Genomic DNA, 18089 nt, shown 5'->3' on the forward strand with positions numbered 1-18089 from the left:
AATCCCACAGACAGACTCAAAACTATATCATAAGACAAAGTGTCACAAAAAGAAAGTCTGTCATATCTCCCAGCTATGGAAATAGAGTTTAGTATACAAGGATGACTGGCATTAAATTCAATGTGGGCTCCAACAAATCTTACCTTTGTGATCAATCATTTCGTTCCTAAGAGATGCTGCTGGATTGGTAACCTATCTGCTTATGGACTTCAACTTTTTTCCTGTTGCTTTAGAAAGCCATTTCTTGGTGCCTCTCCATTATTTCCCTGAAATGTTTCTGTGCCACCTCTGATAGCCATCTTTTCTGAGTTTCACTGATAGACTGGATTAGCATAATTCCTTTTATGGCATAAGACCATGCTGTAGTAGAAGAAAAAATCATGATGTTCTTAAAATACATTGTCTTTGGATAGAATATTCTTTGCTTAGGAGAAGGGATTCAAAATGTCAGTAGCTGTGTCCTCCAAGTAAAGCTCTGGAAACATCTATTCCTTTCAATTTGCTCTGCTATAGTTTTTATTGGCTGGAGAGCCTCCATTTGTCCTCCATTTGTCCCCCTGCCATGTGCCCCTTGAGACAGATAGACCAGCCAGGACTGCATCAAAGCCTTCTGAGCCCTAAGGTCATCAGTTTAGTTTGGCCAATGAGAGGCCCTGGCAGAGCCTGGAGAGAGGAGAAAGGCGTCAGAATATTGACCCTGGCTTGCTCCCTGCTGTGCTTCTCTAGGAAGGCCACTGCTCCTGCCAGGTGGCCCTCCCCAGCACCAACGGCTCTCTCTGCAGGATTTGGCACCCTGTCATTGCCAGTCAGGGCTATTTCACCATCCTTGCTGGTTTTCTTCAACCTTGCCCAATACCTTGTAAAATAATCTTAATTTTCCCACTGGAGTATGCTATTTATTTCTGCCTGGAACCCTGACTGACATGCAAGTGTAACAACTACCTCAAAAAATGGGGGACAGTGGTTATTTTGCCTATGACTTGTTTTTAGAAAATATGTTCATCATGAATAGGATTAAAGGCAATGCCTGTAAACTTCATCTGCTGTTCGCGTTTTACTGCCAGAGTTGTAAATTGTTTACATTTTCTTTTTTCTTTTTCTTTTTTTTTGAGACAGAGTCTCTCTCTGTTGCCCAGGCTGGCGTGCCGTGGCATGATCTCTGCTCGCTGTAACCTCTCCTTCCCTAGTTCAAGTGATTCTCCTGCCTCAGCCTCCTGAGTAGCTGGGACTACAAGCATGAGCCACCATGCCCGGCTAATTTTTGTATTTTTAGTAGAGATGGGGTTTCACCATGTTGGCCAGGCTGATCTCGAACTCCTAGCCTCAAGTGATCCTCCTGCCTTGGCCTCCCAAAGTGCTGGGATTACAGGCATGAACCACTGCGCCTGGCCAAATTGTTTACATTTCCACAAGAACATAAAAGAGGAGGATATGGTTCTGCAATTCAGCTGGTTCTCAAGGCAGGGTTCTGACATCTTGCTAGAGCATCCAGATGTGTGTTACGTGGTGGTCCTCCTAGCATCACGGTAGCCCAGGGGCAGACGAATGGAGTACTGACTGGACCCCAATCTTGTCAGCATCTTCTTTCCCTGACCCCGACCCTGCCAGGAGCATCAGCTCCAGTCAACTCCTTACCTGCTTGCTTCCTTATCCCATTACAGCCCTGCATCCTATCTGCTGACCCTAACATTTCAAGAGAAATCATGCCAGGCTCCTAAAACAAAGTGCTGTAAGGCCAATGCTAATCCGCTGTCCTAAAAGGTTGGCTGAGAAAGTAGCTCATATGATCAGATTATTTTTTGAAGTTTATCTGATTAAATTTGGGTTGAAGTTGGCTGGGCACAGTGGCTCATGCCTGTAATCCCAGCACTTGGGGAGGCCGAGGCGGATGGATCACTGGAGGTCAGGAGTTCGAGACCAGCCTGGCCAACATGGTGAAACCCCGTCTCTACTAAAAACACAGAAATTAGCCAGGCATAGCGTGTGTCTATAGTCTCAGCTACTTGGGAGGCTGAGGCAGGAGAACTGCTTGAGCCCAGGAGGCAGAGGTTGCAATGAGCCGAGATCGCACCACTGTACTCCAGCCTGGGCAATGCAGTGAGACTCTGTCATGAAAAAAAAAATTGGTTTGAAGTTGAGTGTATATGGTATTTCTAACTTTCCCCACTATAGGGATGGATTCTTATTTCAAAAGTGTGGTGAGGCCTAAAAACTGTTCTGGTAAATTCTATTTGCAAGGATTGCTTCTTGAAAAAGCCAATCTTAAAATTAGAGTGGGCACTAATATTTAGTTTCAGTCCACAGATCTTTTATAAAAACATCTATTAGCTTTGAGTCTTTTGGGCCCCAGCGATGCAGATGGAAAGGCTTGGGGGAGGGTCACTGGGTTAGGACTTGAAGTGCTTGTGGTCCAGTTCCTAAAACACAAGTGCTGTAACTTCTCTGTCCCTTCCAACATTTGGAAATAACAACTGCCTGACAACACTGATAAGGATAAAAATGAGATAATGATGGTGAAGTGAAGTGATCTGCATATTTAAATATCCTAAAAATACAAATGTTTTCTGAAGATTGCCACACGCTGGACAAATTTTAGAAAATATACCTTGTTTTTTCTTAAAAGATTGTTGGCTGGGTGCAGTGGCTCACGCCTGTAATCCCAGCACTTTGGGAGGCCGAGGCAGGTGGATCATGAGGTGAGGAGATCGAGATCATCCTAGCTAACATGGTGAAACCCCGCCTCTACTAACAATACAAAAAATTAGCCGGGCGTGGTGGTGGGCACCTGTAGTCCCAGCTACTTGGGAGGCTGAGGCAGGAGAATGGCCTGAACCCGGGAGGCGGAGCTTGCAGTCCGCCGAGATCGTGCCACTGCACTCCAGCCTGGGTGACATAGCGAGACTCCATCTCAAAAAAAAAAAAAAAAAAAAAGATTGTTAAATGCAAAAATTAATGTAAATGTTAGATACAGTTTTCATCTTCATTCATTTATAAGATTTAACGTTTAAAATTCTGTGCAAGATATGCAAATTACAAACTGAAAGAAAAAAAGAATCAAAGAGAAATATCAAACTGTCCTAAGTTCTTTTTTTTTTTTGAGACAGGGTCTCATTGTCACCTAGGCTGGAGTGCAGTGGCAGGATCACAGCTCACTGCAGCCTTGACCTCTCCACCTTGGCCTCCCAAAATGTTGGAATTACAGACGTGAGCCGCCCTGCCTGGCCCTTTTTTTTTTTCTTTTTTTTTTGAGACAGGGTCTTGCTCTGTAGCCCAGGGTGGAGTGGTTCACTGCAACCTCGACCTCCCAGGGTGACCTCCCACCTCAGCCTCCCACGTAGATGGGACCACAGGTGTGTGCCACCACACCTGGCTAATTTTTTAAATTACTTTTGGTAGAGACAGGGTCTCCCTATGTTTGAGACAGCTGGTCTCGAACTCCTGGGCTCAAGCGATCCTCCCACCTTGGCCTCTCAAAGTGCTGAGATTCCAGGTGTGAGCCACTGTGCCCAGCCTGTTCTAAATTCTTGAGCAAAGTTTAAATGTGTTAGGTCATTGGACAAAAGTAGTCAGGGTGAAAATATCCTGACGTATAAAATCAAGAAAGTAAAGTTAATCGATTCATTCAACAAATACTTCTTCAGTAACTGTGTGTGCCACGCACCATTCTAGGTACTCAGGATATATCAGTCAAAATATCTCACATATAGGAGAGGTACTTTCTGTTTACTAGGAAGCTGTTAAAGTTCCAAGTAATGAATGAATACCAGCAGCCAATGAGTTAAGGAATTGTAGAATTCATGCATTACCTCTTATGTGGAATCACTGAATAATTTTGTATGTCATAAAAACTACATTTCTTTCTGATTAGCCCCTTTAAAAATTTTAGCCTGTGTATTTTAAATTTACGTCTACTATAAATCTGCCATATTGAAGGTAATACTGAATATTGTGATCTTGGTTACACTGAAACTGTTGTGCAGATTTTTCTCCTTGGTCCACTATTTGAATTTGTAGATAGTTTTTGAAGCAAATAAGTCATTTGCATGAATCACTTTGGTGAATTTAAGAACTACTCAAATGACGTCATGGATACTTTCAAATATTTTGAAATATTTTTAAACTTTGTGGTCTCTGAAATGACTGGAAAGAAAGGAACGAAAAATATTGTGGCATTCCTAACTTCACTAATTTGGAATTACTTTTCGTTAACATCACTTTAGTGTTTGGCAAAAAGGCAGCATATTTTTAATTCCACGAGTATTGTATAATTAAACATGAAATGAAGATGTAGGTTCTAGATTAGTACATTTTGTCTTGTATAAGACTGTGCCGGCCGGGCACCGTGGCTTACGCCTGTAATCCCAGCACTTTGGGAGGCAGAGGTGGCCGGATCCCAAAGTCAATAGTTTGAGGCCAGCCTGGCCAATATGGTGAAACCCTGTCTCTACTAAAAATACAAAAATTAGCCAGGCGTGGTGGCGTGTGCCTGTAATCCCAGCTACTCAGGAGGCTGAGGCAGGAGAATTGCTTGAACCTGGGAGGCGGAGGTTGCAGTGAGCCAAGATTGCACCATTGCACTCCAGCCTGGGTAACAGAGTGAGACTCCGTCTCAAAAAAAAAAAAAAAAAAAGACTGTGTGTATGGTATGTGTGTGTATAAGTGTGGGTGTGTAATATATATGTATGTGTATATATATGTGTGTGTGGGTATGTGTGTATATGTGTGGTGTGTGTGTATATATGTGTGTGTGGTGTGTATGTGTGTGTGTGTTTGGGATGGTGGACGTGTAACCTTGTAAGCATACATATATGTGTGTGTGTGTGTGTGTGTGTGTGTGTATATATTTATTTTTGAGACAGAGTCTTGCTCTGTCGCCCAGCCTGGAGTGCAGTGACATGATCCCAGTTCCCTGCAACCTCTGCCTCCCAGGTTCAAGTGATTCTCATGACTCAGCCTCCAGAGCAGCTGGGATTACAGGCGCCTGCCACCATGCCCAGCTACTTTTTGTATTTTCAGTAGAGAAGGGGTTTCACCATGTTGGCCAAGCTGGTCTCGAACTCCTGGCCTCAAGTAAACATTCTGCCTCGGCCTCCAAAAGTGCTGGGATTACAGGTGTGAGCCACTGCACACGACCGTCAGCATTGAAATGGGAAGATATTTGCTTATACAAACTATAAACTGGGTCAATATCCACTCTGAGGTTGTTCACATGGGTTAGACTTAGAGCATATTTGAGGTTGACCAGATGTCAACCCTGCTTCTCAGCTTTCCAGGTGTTCTCATTGAGACACGTTTTGCCCCTCAGTGAGTCACTCATTTTTCCCACTGTCTCCAGTCTGCCTTTCTCCTTCCTCCTTGCTCGGCAAATCATATTCACCTGCAAAACACAGTCACTGCCCATCTCTGTTTTCCAAGGGAACTGCATGGCTTGTCTCCTCTGTGTCCTATGCTGGGACGTTACTCATTTGATTATTTGATATGGAATTTGCCTCTCTGTCCTGAAACATTCATAAAATTCAATTTTCCACTAACTTGACTAGGGTTTCTTCACCTTTTCTCTGTCACAGCCAGTTCAGAATAATTTTTAAATGCATGACAGAAATGAGATACAAGGAAGCCAATTAAATTGAAATATAGTTATTAAAATGTTTTTAAAAATCTGTAATATTAATTGAAGTACTTCTTACTCACTTTTTTTTTTCTTTTTTTTGAAATGGAATCTTGCTCTGTTGCCCAGGCTGGAGTGCAGTGGTGTGATCTCGACTCACTGCAACCTCCACCTTCCGAGTTCAAACAATTCTCCTGCCTCAGCCTCCCAAGTAGTTGAGATCACAGGCATGCACCACCACACCCGGCTAATTTTTGTATTTTTAGTAGAGACGGGGTTTCACCATGTTGGCCAGGCTGGTCTTGAGCTCCCGACCTCAGGTGATCTGCCCGCCTAGGCCTCCCAAAGTGCTGGGATTACAGGCATGAGCCACTGTACCCAGACTTTTTTTTTTTTTGAGACAAAGTCTCACTCTGTCGCCCAGGCTGGAGTGCAGTGGCGTGATCTCAGCTCACTGCAGCCTCCACCTCCCAGGTTCAAGTGATTCTCCTGCCTCAGCCTCCCATGTAGCTAGGACTACAGGTGCACACCACTACATCCAGCTAATTTTTTTTGACTTTTTAGTAGAGACTGGGTTTCACCATGTTGGCCAGGCTGGTCTCGAATTCCTGACCTCATGTGATCCACCTGCCTCTGCCTTCCAAAGTGCCAGGAGTACAGGCGTGAGTGACCATGCTCAGTCCAATTGAAGTACTTTTTTTTTCTGAGACGGTGTCTCGCTCTGTTGCCCAGGCCAGAGTGCAGTGGCGTGATCTTGACTCACTGCAACCTCCACCTCCTGGATTCAAACGATTCTCTTGCCTCAGCCTTCTGAGTAGCTGAGATCACAGGCATGCGCCAGCACACCCGGCTAATTTTTGTATTTTCAGTAGAGATGGGGTTTCACCATGCTGGCCAGGCTGGTCTTGAACTCCTGACCTCAAGTGATCCTCCTGTCTCAGCCTCCCAAAGTGCTGGGATTACAGGCGTGAACCACCATGCCTGGCCTGAAGTACTTCTTTAGTAACCTACTCAATAATGTAATACGATCTAAAAAAATCTGTGATTTCTACTGGTGTCAGGGCCATAGATGTATTAATACTACCGTAGTATGTTGACTACACTGACAATTGTTATAAATACTGCATTTCAGTTAAAAGTTAGAAGAAATAAAGATGTATTTTCTTTCCATCCAAGTTCATGGGCCCCTCCAGGGCATGGAGACCCTAAGTTAGGGATTGTCCTCCACTGGACTGTTGGCCCCTGTTGTAGATACAGCCTTACCTGTCTCTGAATTGCTGTTCTCAGCACAGTACCTGATATGGGGTCATTCCTCAGTAAATGTTACCTGGATTAAATGAAATGCAGAGCGAGGAAACCAACATTTATCAAACACTTAGGAGTATTGCCAGGCCTTTCAGCTCTTGTCTCTTTGGACCCTCAGTAACTGCCAGGGAAATATCACCCGGAATTTTTCAGATGAGGACACTGAGGACACTGGCACTCAGAGAGGACAGCAGGATTTCAACTCAGGGCTGTTTGACTCCAAAGTTCATGCTCTCTCTGCTCACAGCTTTGCCTCTTACAAAACTTCCCCAGATAAGATCACAAGCGAAGTTGTTTCAGACACTTGATGTTTCCAAACTTCTAAAAAAGATACAACAGCCAGGCGCGGTGGCTCACACCTGTAATACCAGCCTGTGATCCCGCGCGGTGGCTCACACCTGTAATACCAGCCTGTGATCCCAGCTACTCGGGAGGCTGAGGGAGGAGAATCGCTTGAACCCGGGAGGCGGAGGTTGCAGTGAGCCGAGATTGTGCCATTGCACTCCAGCCTGGGCAACAAGAGTGAGACTCCGTCTCAAAAAAAAAAAAAGACATAGTACTGGCTGGGTTTAGTGGCTCACGCCTATAATCCCAACACTTTGGGAGACTGGAGGATCACTTGAGCCCAGGAGTTCGAGACCAGCCTGGATAACATGGTGAAACCCTGACTCTATAAAAAATAAAAAAATTGGCCGGGTGTGGTGGTGCGTGTCTATAGTCCCAGCTACCCAGGAGGCTGAGCCTGGGAAGTTGAGGCTGCAGTGAACTATGATCACAACACTGCACTCCAGCCTTGACGACAGAGTGAGACCCTGTCTCAAAAAAAAAAAAAAAAAAAAAGAGACTCAATACAACTTCAACATTTTTTTCCCCTAATTCCGTAAGTCTAGCTTACAGGGATACTTAGTTGAAAAATCTACAAAAATTTCTTAGTCTGGATATAGAGTGACTGTGTTCCTATAAGCACAAATTTATGCCCATCAAGATGAGACCAGTCCTAGCACAGACCAGGATTTTGAAATGTCAAACAAGCTGTATTTTCTCTGATGCTTCACAAGCATATCTGGTCCTCTCAGGAGAGATTTTTTTTTCCAGGCAGATTTGTGGTGGACATAGAGGAAGGTCACAGGATGGTACTATGTTCCACAAAACTGTGTCCTGTACTGCATGCATACAGATTAGGCAACATTATTAAATACGTTTATTTCCTTTCTTTCCTTCCTTCCTTCCTTCCTTCCTCCCTCCCTTTCTTTCTTCCTTTTTTTTTTTTTTTTTTTTGAGACAGAGTCTTGCTCTGTCGCCCAGGCTGGAGTGCAATGGCGTGATCTTGGCTCACTGCAACATCTGCCTCCCGGGTTCAAGCAATTCTCTTGCCTCGGTCACCCGAGTAGCTGGGATTACAGGCACCCACCACCACGACTGGCTAATTTTTTGTATTTTTAGTAGACATGGGGTTTTGCCATGTAGACCAGGCTGGTCTCGAACTCCTAACCTCAGGTGATCCACCTACCCGGGCCTCCCAAAATGCTGGGATTACAGGAGTGAGCCACTGCACCTAGCCCGTTACATTGCATTTTCTACTGTTAAGATGTTTTTTCCACTTGGGAATCATGTTGATCATACACAGAGAATGGAAGATACGTTGCAGTTTATACAAATGACATTTTCTGCAACGCGTCTGAGAACATGTTCTTGTAACAACTGAACATTTCTAACATTTCTTTTGAGGGGAACACCCATTTTATAACACTTTCTACTTAAAAGCACAGATCCCCCAAAGACCCTAAGTAAGCTGGATCCGTTACCATTTCCTTTAGCAGAGCGCCTTCGATTTCCCTTAGCTGCATATGTCCACCTCTGGGGGGGCCTCCACAGCCTCAGCCTGATCTTTCCGTCCTAGGCCTGATTATGGACTGCCAAGACTTTTTGGAGAAAGCAGTTTCTTGTCACTCTTCTTTTTTCATTCTTCTTGATTTGCTTCCCTCTAACTATTGTCCCAAATCTCCTCCAGTTTCCAGAGCAACCCTCAGCAGGAGACTCTGTGCTTGATTCACCAAGGAGGAGAAAGGGTTTGAAGTCCACTCCATCACCTCTGTCTCACCCACCAAAACCTCCCTAGAGCTGTTTTTCATGGCTTCCTCTCCTCATTTCTGAGGAAGATAGGGCTTTCTTGCTTGCCAACACAAATCACTGTGCTCTGAATTTTACCTCCCTTCTGGATTTCAGTCCTTTTACCCCCTCTACATCTCTCCTCCATTTACAAAAGTGCTCAGAGATGCCCATTCTTTAAAATAAATACCTAAAAGAAAACAAAACCTTTCCCTTATTTTTGTTACTGCCCTAATCTAGTCTTATATCTCCTGCTTTCCTTTCACTGCCAGACGTCTTGGACTTGTGGTTTATAATCACATGGCTTCAGCTTTTGAAACTTGGCTTCTCTCCCTACCATCCTACTGAGAACTGTTCTCTAGAAGGTCACTGAGTCTCTTGTTTGTCAGATCCAGTGGCCTTTCCTCTGTTCTAATGCTCGAAATCTGTAGCATCTGACGATTTTTATTACCATGTGCTTGAGGCTCACTGTACCCTCGGCTTCCAGAACACCATACTACCAGCTTCATCTCCTACCTTTCTGACCACTCCTCTTTTTTTTTCCTTCGGTAGTTCTTTCTTCCCCACTCCTGTGGCTTCCATACTAAATTCTACATAGAGAGCTCCCTGAAGTTGATCTCCAGGATTGCCCTACACATTTCAGACCAGCATTTCCCCCACCAGCCATTCCCTTCCTCCTGAGTCCAGGATCTCCTGATTCAAGGGTCCACATCTCCTCTGACCCAGTTCCTCTCTTGCGTGTCCCACTGTTGCACATACTGCCGTCACTCAGAGTTCACGGGCTTTTTTTTTTTTTTTTTTTGGTGACAGGATCTTGCTCTCTTGCCCAGGCTGGAGTGCAGTGGCATGATTATAGCTCACTGCAGCCTTGAACTCCTGGGCTCAAGCAATTCTCCCTCCTCAGTCTCCTGAGTAGCCAGGACAACAGGTGTGAGCCACTGAGCCTGGCAGGTTAAAAATTATTTTTTGTAGCAATGGGGTCTCATTATGTTGCCCAGTTTGGTCTTGAATTCCTGGCCTCAAGCGATCTTCCACCTTGGCCTTCCCAAGTGCTAGAATTACAGGCATGAGCCACTGCTCCTGGCCCACTCTCTGACTTTTGATTCTTTCTTCTGCCTCAGAGTTAGTCACTGGCAAATTCTGAACATTGCACGGTCTCCCATTTCACTCTTGGCCCTCCTTTCCATTCCCACAGCTACTTTGGTTTTAGGTCCTTGTCTCTTCTCTGCCCCTGTTTCTACTTCTGCCCTCATTTGTCTCACAGACATTCCAGGTAAAGGTGGGTAGCTCCAATACTGGCACCTTCCTGCTCAAAACCTCTTTATGGCTTTCTACTGTTAATGGAACTACAGATCCACAATTTTGCATGCAAAACTTTCACAAAAATGCAATATGGATTTATGAACTCTACAGTTAGTTTGGGAAAAACTGAAACGAAAGCCAGAACAAACTATCAACAAAACTATACTGTCTCTACCCTTTACTACAAAGGTGTTTTTTTTTTTTTTTGAGATAGGGTCCTGCTCTGTTGTCCAGGGTGTAGTGCAGTAGTGCCATCATGGCTCACTGCAGCCTGGACCTCCCAGGCTCAAGCAATTCTCCTGCCTTGGCCTCCCAAAGTACTAGGATTAGAGGCATGAGCCACTGCACCCAGCCTAATATAAGGTTTCTAAGAAAAGGAAATTAAAAACCCCAAAAAGACAGTGGATACTTTTTCCAAATGAAATATTTCTCAGAGTCCAGATAAACATAAGTAGAATGTCAGTTCGGTAGGTGTGCCAAACAGCCACAGTTCTGTAACTGTGACAATGCCATCTGCTGTATTTATTGATGATATCTTTTTAATTCAAATATAGTGGAACATTTGACCGTGGAATCAAGAGTTCTGTGTTCTGCTGGGCATGGTGGTATGTGCCTGTAATCCTAGTATTTTGGGAGGCAGAGGCAGGAGGATCGTTTGAATCCAGCAGTTCAAGATAAGCCTGGGCAACAAAGACTTTGTCTCTACTAAAAATTTAAAAATTAGCCAGGTATGGTGGTGCATGCCTGTAGTCCTAGCTACTGGGAAAGCCAAGGTGGGAGGATCACTTGAGCCCAGGAGTTTGAGGCTGCAGTGTGCTATGACTGCACTCCAGCCTGGGTAACAGAGTGAGATCTTGTTTTCACAAAAATAAAAAAATAAAAGAAATAAAGAGTTATGTGTTCCTGTTCGAATTGCAGAGTTAATTGGTCTAGCTCTTGTTAAGTCACTTAACATCTTTAGGCATTAATTTCCATATCTGCAATCTTTTGGGGTTTGAGGACTGTTTTGTCAGTAGTTCTCAATACTGGCTGCACGTTTCAGGTACCTGGGGAGTGGGTTTAAAACACATCCACAGGCCGGGCGCGGTGGCTCATGCCTGTAATCTCAGCACTTTGGGAGGCCGAGGCGGGTGGATCATGAGGTCAGGAGATCAAGACCATCCTGGCTAATATGGTGAAACCCCGTCTCTACTAAAAAATACAAAAAAAAATTAGCCGGGCATGGTGGCGGGCGCCTGTAGTCCCAGCTACTCAGGAGGCTGAGGCAGGAGAATGGCGTGAACCCGGGAGGTAGAGCTTGCAGTGAGCCAGGTTCGTGCTACTGCACTCCAGCCTGGGTGACGGAGCGAGACTCTGTCTCAAAAAAAAAAAAAAATAAATAAATAAAAATAAAAAATAAATCAAACAAAACACATCCATGCCCAGGCCCCCCTCTTAGGGATTGTTTCGATAGGACATCTGTCTATCTCTCTCTCTCTCTTTCTCTCTATATTTTTTTGTTTGTTTGTTTGTTTGTTTTTTTAGACAGAGTCTCACTCTGTTGCCTAGGCTGGAGTGCAATGGCACGGTCTCGGCTCACTGCAACCTCTGCCTCCTGGGTTCAAATGATTCTCGTGCCTCAGCCTCCCGCGTAGCTGGGGTTAAAGGCACGTGCCACCATGTCCGGCTAATTTTTGTATTTTTAGTAGAGACGAGGTTTCACCATGTCGGCCAGGCTGGTCTCAAACTCCCGACGACCTCAGGTGATCTGCCTGCCTCGGCCTCCCAAACTGTTGGGATAATAGGCGTGAGCCACCGCGCCTGACCTATAATTACAGGTCTTTCTTTCTTTTTTTTTTTTTTGAGACGGAGTTTTGCTCTTGTTGCTCAGGCTGGAGTGCAATGACACAATCTCAGCTCACTGCAACCTCCGCCTCCGGAGTTCAAGAGGTTCTCCTGCCTCAGTCTCCCAACTAGCTGGGACTACAGGCATGCACCACGACGACCGGCTAATTTTTTGTATTTAGTAGAGATGGGGTTTCACCATGTTGGTCAGGCTGGTCTCAAACTCCTGACTTCAGGTGATCCACCCACCTCGGCCTTCCAAATTGCTGGGATTACAAGGGTGAGCCACCGTGCCTGGCCATAATTACGGTTATTTCTGTCTTACTCTTTTCTCTATGCTGTAGTTTCCTCACTAAGATGTGTCTTACCTTTGTAGGCTTCTTATTCATTGGTACGTGATATTCACTATTTACTCAACTGAGGAAGGAGATAATAAACTTTATCCCAGTGATATCCCATTTCCTTCCCAAAATAAACTACAACTCAAGCGAAACAAAAACACCTAATTCTGTGATTCCTGTTAGTTTGTAACTGAGAGGCTCTGCAGTCTGAATTCAGGAAGGGGAAGCTGGAGGAATTCAGGAGCTCTTAAAGAAAATATTTTCAAAGTTGAAATGTTGGCCTAACTATTGTTCTTAACATGGTAACATGGTGTTTGATCTGATCTACAATTGTGTTCATTATACGTTAATTATATATATAGCTCATATATATAAATATATGAGAATGTATGTTAAGTTTTGCAGGCAAAAGACTTGCAATTTAAACTCAATTTATTGAATAAGTAATGTTGCTCTGGGCAGACGAGGATTGTCGAAAATCTCTACACTATAGGAATGGCTATGAGAATAAAATATGCCAGCGAAATATGTTGTTGGAGAGGGGAATCTATAAGATACAGCATCATTGTTTGCTGGCCATAGTGAAGCTAAACACACATTTTTGACCATATTTATGCAAAGAGAAAGCCAGAACACCATGAATAGTTTTACTAAATGAAGTCCCATTCAAATTTTAAAAATCTGATTAAACTCTGAATAATGGTCCTCCTGTTGAACCTGAGGTATCCAACTGCTAAATGCCCTTTGGCAGTAGTATAGGTTTTCTCTAATAGATAACTTTTAAATTTACAGCTTTTAAAGAGTTGCTGTCTTTTATGATCTTTCAAATTCTTTCTTCTCCTCACAAAATTTTAAGCATGAAAACTACAAGGTAAAGTCCCACTGGGAAAAAACAAAGCTCTCCAGCTAGAAAAATTTCCCATACTCATGGGGTTTTAACAAATGGCTGGCTTATTCTGGCTATTTGGTTATTTTTATAGTACAAAAAGAAAGAAATACACATATTCTGTTTAGAACTTGGTTCCAGGTGATTCTCCTAAGCAGTATTTTTTTCCATAGCTGTAATTTATCCTCGGCCTGAAGATAGGTAAGGCTTATTTACAGAAATAAGTCTTATTAGGAAAGGCTTATTTCTAATCTACAGAAAAGGCAGCCATAAGAAGGTCGGATTTTCCCAAGACTAGAGCCAGGGAGTCCTGGAGGAGAGCAAGAGGCAAGCTCTCCATGACTTTTCATCGCGTGTCCATCTACGTACGCACACATGTACCATGCATAAAGCAAAGAGAAATATACACATACATCCATATACATGGATAGCCCCAGCAAAGGCAGGGGTAAAAATCGGACACTGCAAAACATAAATTTAAAAAATCAAACCATCACAAAGCACCTAGAGCTTTATCTTCCCTGGTGTTTTACGAAGAGCTTCAAAGTCCCTTAGAAAAAGTAAAGCAGCATCTAGGTTATAGGTAGATCACTTAGGATACGTGAGACCTGGGGGTTAACTTAAAACTCTGGCGCATCTGTCGCAGAGAAGACGCAAAGCGCGCGTCCAGACACCGCCGAGGACGCCCTCCAGGCCGCCGTCAGCCGGCGCCCCCGAGCGCCACGCACCCCGCGGCAGTCCAGCACCCTCAAGACCGCAGTCGGCCGCGGAAAGGAACGGGAACGGGGCCGACGCGCGCCGCCGACTCACAATCGGGGCCGCGCGCCGCCTGACGTCACCCTGTTTCGACCCGCCCCCTGAGCCCGGAAAGAGGCGGTCGCTCATTGGCTGCGCCGGCGGCAGCCTCGGGGCCAATGACAGGGCGGCGAGCGGCGGGGTCCGGCCTTGACGTTGTGCCGCTCGCCGCGGGGTTTATTTGGCTCCGGGTCCCTCGGCCGCCGCCATTAGGGGTCCGCAGCGCCCGCGGCCGCCTCCCACACCTCACTGCCCCCGCCCCCCGGGGCTCCCCAGCCTCCGCGCCTCCTCTCCGCTCCTCTCCCCCGGCCTCCGGCAGCCGGGAGCCGCGCGCGGACCCTCGGAGACCATGTCCTGACTGAGGGGAGAGGGCGGAGGCGGCAGCAGCGGGGCGGGCGGCGGCGCGAAGGGAGGCGGAGAGGGGCCGGGCTCGACTCGTAGCCGCGGGCTGCGCGGGGAGTCGCCGCTGCCGCCGCCGCCGCCGCCGCCGCCAAGCGCCCGTCGGACGGGGAGGAGGAGCAGGAGCTGGAGGAGGAGCCGCCGCCGCCGCCAGGTAACCGGGCCCCGGGGGGCGCCCCACCGCGGCCTGCCGGGCCCCTCGCTCCCAGGCGGCGCCCAGGTTGCCGGGCCTCACGGGCTGTCCGCCCGCCCGGCGCCCCAGGGGCGACCGCGTCGCAGGCGCGGGGAGGGCAGGGGCCCGGGCCGCCGCTGTCGGCGCTTCCATCTTGGGCGCTCCGGTTGCGGGGACGGCCCGGGGGCTGTGGGAGGGCGGGTCCGCCCAGCTTGTTTACCGACCGCCGGCCGCCCGTGGCTGGACGCGGTGCCGGTCCCACCGCCGCTCTTCCGCCAGATTTCCCCACAACTTCTTTTCCTGCCGGAGACGGATCGGCGAGTGGGGTTTCGCTCCCACTCCGCAATAGGCCGTAAACACTTGGGTCCATCGCCACAAGTTGGTCCTGGTGTCTCCAAACTTGTATTTCAGTCCCTCGGCCGCTTGCTTTCCACCTCCTGCGGTGGCCTCCAGTTGCCATTTGTAGGAAAATAAAGGTGGGGGACGACGAGGCGGGTGGGGAGGAGGAGCTGGAGCTAGTGGAAAGATTCGTCTACCCCTCCTGCTCGCAGTAACGAGTGTTCAATGCAAGGATCTGTTTTTTCTCTGCTATGGTTTGGTGCGGGTCATTTCACAGACAAAAGAACTGTAGTGAATGCTGGCATTAAGCGCAAGGGACAGGCAGTTTAGGTTAAGCCTGGAAGTTTGAACCGGCCCATTATCTTTGAGATACACTGGTGTTTTGAAACTCTCTTGCTGAGGATTTCGTGTTTCAGTCAGTTGATTACCCTTTTCTGTAACTCCGTAGACTATCGATTTAAGCGCCGCCCCATCTTACCAGTATTTTGGTTTCACCGTGTTTATGATGATGTTAATCTAATGTGCAAAAATACCGTTTTAGGAACACAATTGGAGATAATTTTTTGTGTTTTTGAGACGGAGTTTCGCCCTTGTTACCGAGGCTGGAGTGCAGTGGCGCTGTCTCGGCTCACCGCAACCTCCGCCTCCCAGATTCAAGCGATTCTCCTGCTTCTGCCTCCCGAGTAGTTGGGACTACAGGCATGCGCCACCACGCCCGGCTAATTTTGTATTTTTAGTAGAGATGGGGTTTCTCCATGTTGGTCAGGCTGGTCTCGAACCCCTAACCTCAGGTGATCTGCCCGCCTCGGCCTCCCAAAGTCCTGGATTATAGGCATGTGCCACCGCGCTTGGCCTGAGAGAAATCTTTAACTCTGGGACCTATTATATAATGAGTTATTTCTTTACCTGTGTGTTTTAGTTAACTTCTTTTATCACTTGTGCAGCATCCAGCAGTACCCCTGTTTTGGTCAAACATGGATGACTCAGTGTACAAACCATAAGCCAGGGGAAACCATAAGGAATTTTGATCTTGGCTTGTGCCAAGGCTCTTGGGAAAGTCATCTGAACTATGGGAGAAATAAAGCTGGATCTTGTCTCCTTGTTATTATTTTGAATTAAATGAGGTAATTCTAAAAAAATTTAGAATCCTATTGACTTTTGGCTCTAAAGATAGGCAGTCTCTTTATACTAAAATTTCATAACATTGTTTTTATTGGGCTGTTGGGGGTTTACGAGATAGTAGGACAGTAATGACATTTTGCTCTTTTGAGGAGGATGTTATCTGAGTGTCATGAGGGATTTTATTTCTGTTGCTGTTTCAATACCTTTTATTAATGCCTCAGAGCATTGGGACACCCATTTATTTACTCTTGAAATGTGCTTGGGTGTGATGAACTCATTCATGGTAATATATTTTAAGCTCATGGCCTTGATCCATGTCTGTACACTGACAGGGGTTATGGCATGTCACTTTTAAAGTCTGAGGATTAACATAGTTTTGGAACTCATCTAGTTGTACAATATATGAGGCAAATTGCTTCATATGTGTAATTGATACAGTGAGAGCTTGTCCATGTGCTTTATAATAAATGTAAACTTTAAATGTGAATTACAAAAGTAGTCCACTGGCCGGGCCCGTGGCTCATGCCTGTAATCCCAGCACTTTGGGAGGTTGAGGCGGGCGGATCGCCTGAGGTCAGTAGTTCGAGACCAGCCTGGCCAACATGGTGAAACCCCCGTCTCTACTAAAAATATAAGAAAATTTGCCGGGTATGGTGGCGTGTGCCTGTAATCCCAGCTACTCGGGAGGCTGAGGCAAGAGAATCTCTTGAACGCCGGAGGAGGAGGTTGCTGCGAGCCGAGATCCAGCCACTGCACTCCAGCCTGGGCAACGGAGCGGGACTGCATTTCAAAACAAAACAAAAGTAGACCACTATTAATTTGGTTCAGGTTTTTTTTTTTTCCTCCTCCTCCTTTTTTTTTTTTTTTTTTTTTTTGAGATGTAGTCTTCTCTCTGTCACCCAGGCTGAAGTGCAGTGGCGCGATTTCCGCTCACTGCAAGCTCCGCCTTCCGAGTTCACGCCATTCTCCTGCTTCATCCTCCCGAGTAGCTGGGACTACAGGCACCTGTCACCACGCCCGGCTAATTTTTTGTATTTTTAGTGGAGATGGAGTTTCACCGTGTTAGCCAGGATGGTCTTGATCTCCTGACCTTGTGATCCACCCGCCTCGGCCTCCCAAAGTGCTGGGATTACAGGCGTGAGCCACCGCGTCCGGCCCCCCCCCCCCCCCTTTTTTTTTTTTTTGAGACCTTGTCTCATTACTGTGTTGCCTAGGCTGGAGTGCCGTGGCATGATCTCGGTTCACTACAACCTCCGCCTCCCGGGTTCAAGCGATTCTTCTGCCTCAGTCTCTCGAGTAGCTGCTGGGATTACAGGCGCGTGCCACCACGCCTGGCTAATTTTTGTATTTTTAGTAGAGACAGGGTTTCACCATGTTGGCTAGGCTGGTCTCAAACTCCTGACCTCAGATGATCATCTGCCTGCCTCGGCCTCCCAGAGGCTGGGATTACAGGCGTGAGCCACCGCACTCGGCCGGATTTGGTTCAGTTTTATTATTTGGGCATTGCTGCTTGCCTCTTCCTTTCCAATAATAATCTCTTGTGTCTGGGCTTTCAATACTTATCCTCTCATTGATTTGGTATTCGATTTGGAATATTTGTGCTCCACTTATGCTTTGGGTAAATACTTGCACATTTGAACACTCTTACCTCCTCACATCACAACATAAAGACTTAGAGAAAACTCCTTTATACAGGCAAAATAAAGTTCAAGCTTCTTGGTGTGGTATTCAGGTTTCTCTGTAGTCTGGAACTGATCCATTCTTCAGTCCTAACTCTAATTTACTTGTGAATCCCTAACTCTAGCCACACTAACTTGCTTGTTGTTCCTATGAAGTCTCTCCTCTTGGCCTTTCTTTATGCCATTCTTTCTGTTTGAAATCCTCTTC

At 46.2% G+C, this 18089-nt stretch overlaps 1 protein-coding gene across 3 annotated transcripts in view; it reads left to right on the forward strand.

Moving 5' to 3' along the window:
• Positions 1–14307: 14307 nt before the first annotated feature.
• Positions 14308–18089, forward strand: part of ZRANB1 (zinc finger RANBP2-type containing 1) — a 71433-nt gene continuing 67651 nt past the window's right edge. For 2 of the 3 annotated variants that reach the window (XM_034931664.3, XM_034931665.3), the window contains exon 1: positions 14308–14723. The gene's annotated coding sequence lies outside the window, so the exon portion shown is untranslated. The remainder of the gene's footprint in view (positions 14724–18089) is intronic. The other variant, XM_063607564.1, reaches the window with a different exon arrangement.

The sequence above is a fragment of the Pan paniscus genome, chromosome 8, assembly GCF_029289425.2.
Source record: "Pan paniscus chromosome 8, NHGRI_mPanPan1-v2.0_pri, whole genome shotgun sequence".
Classification (NCBI taxonomy): Eukaryota; Metazoa; Chordata; class Mammalia; order Primates; family Hominidae; genus Pan; species Pan paniscus.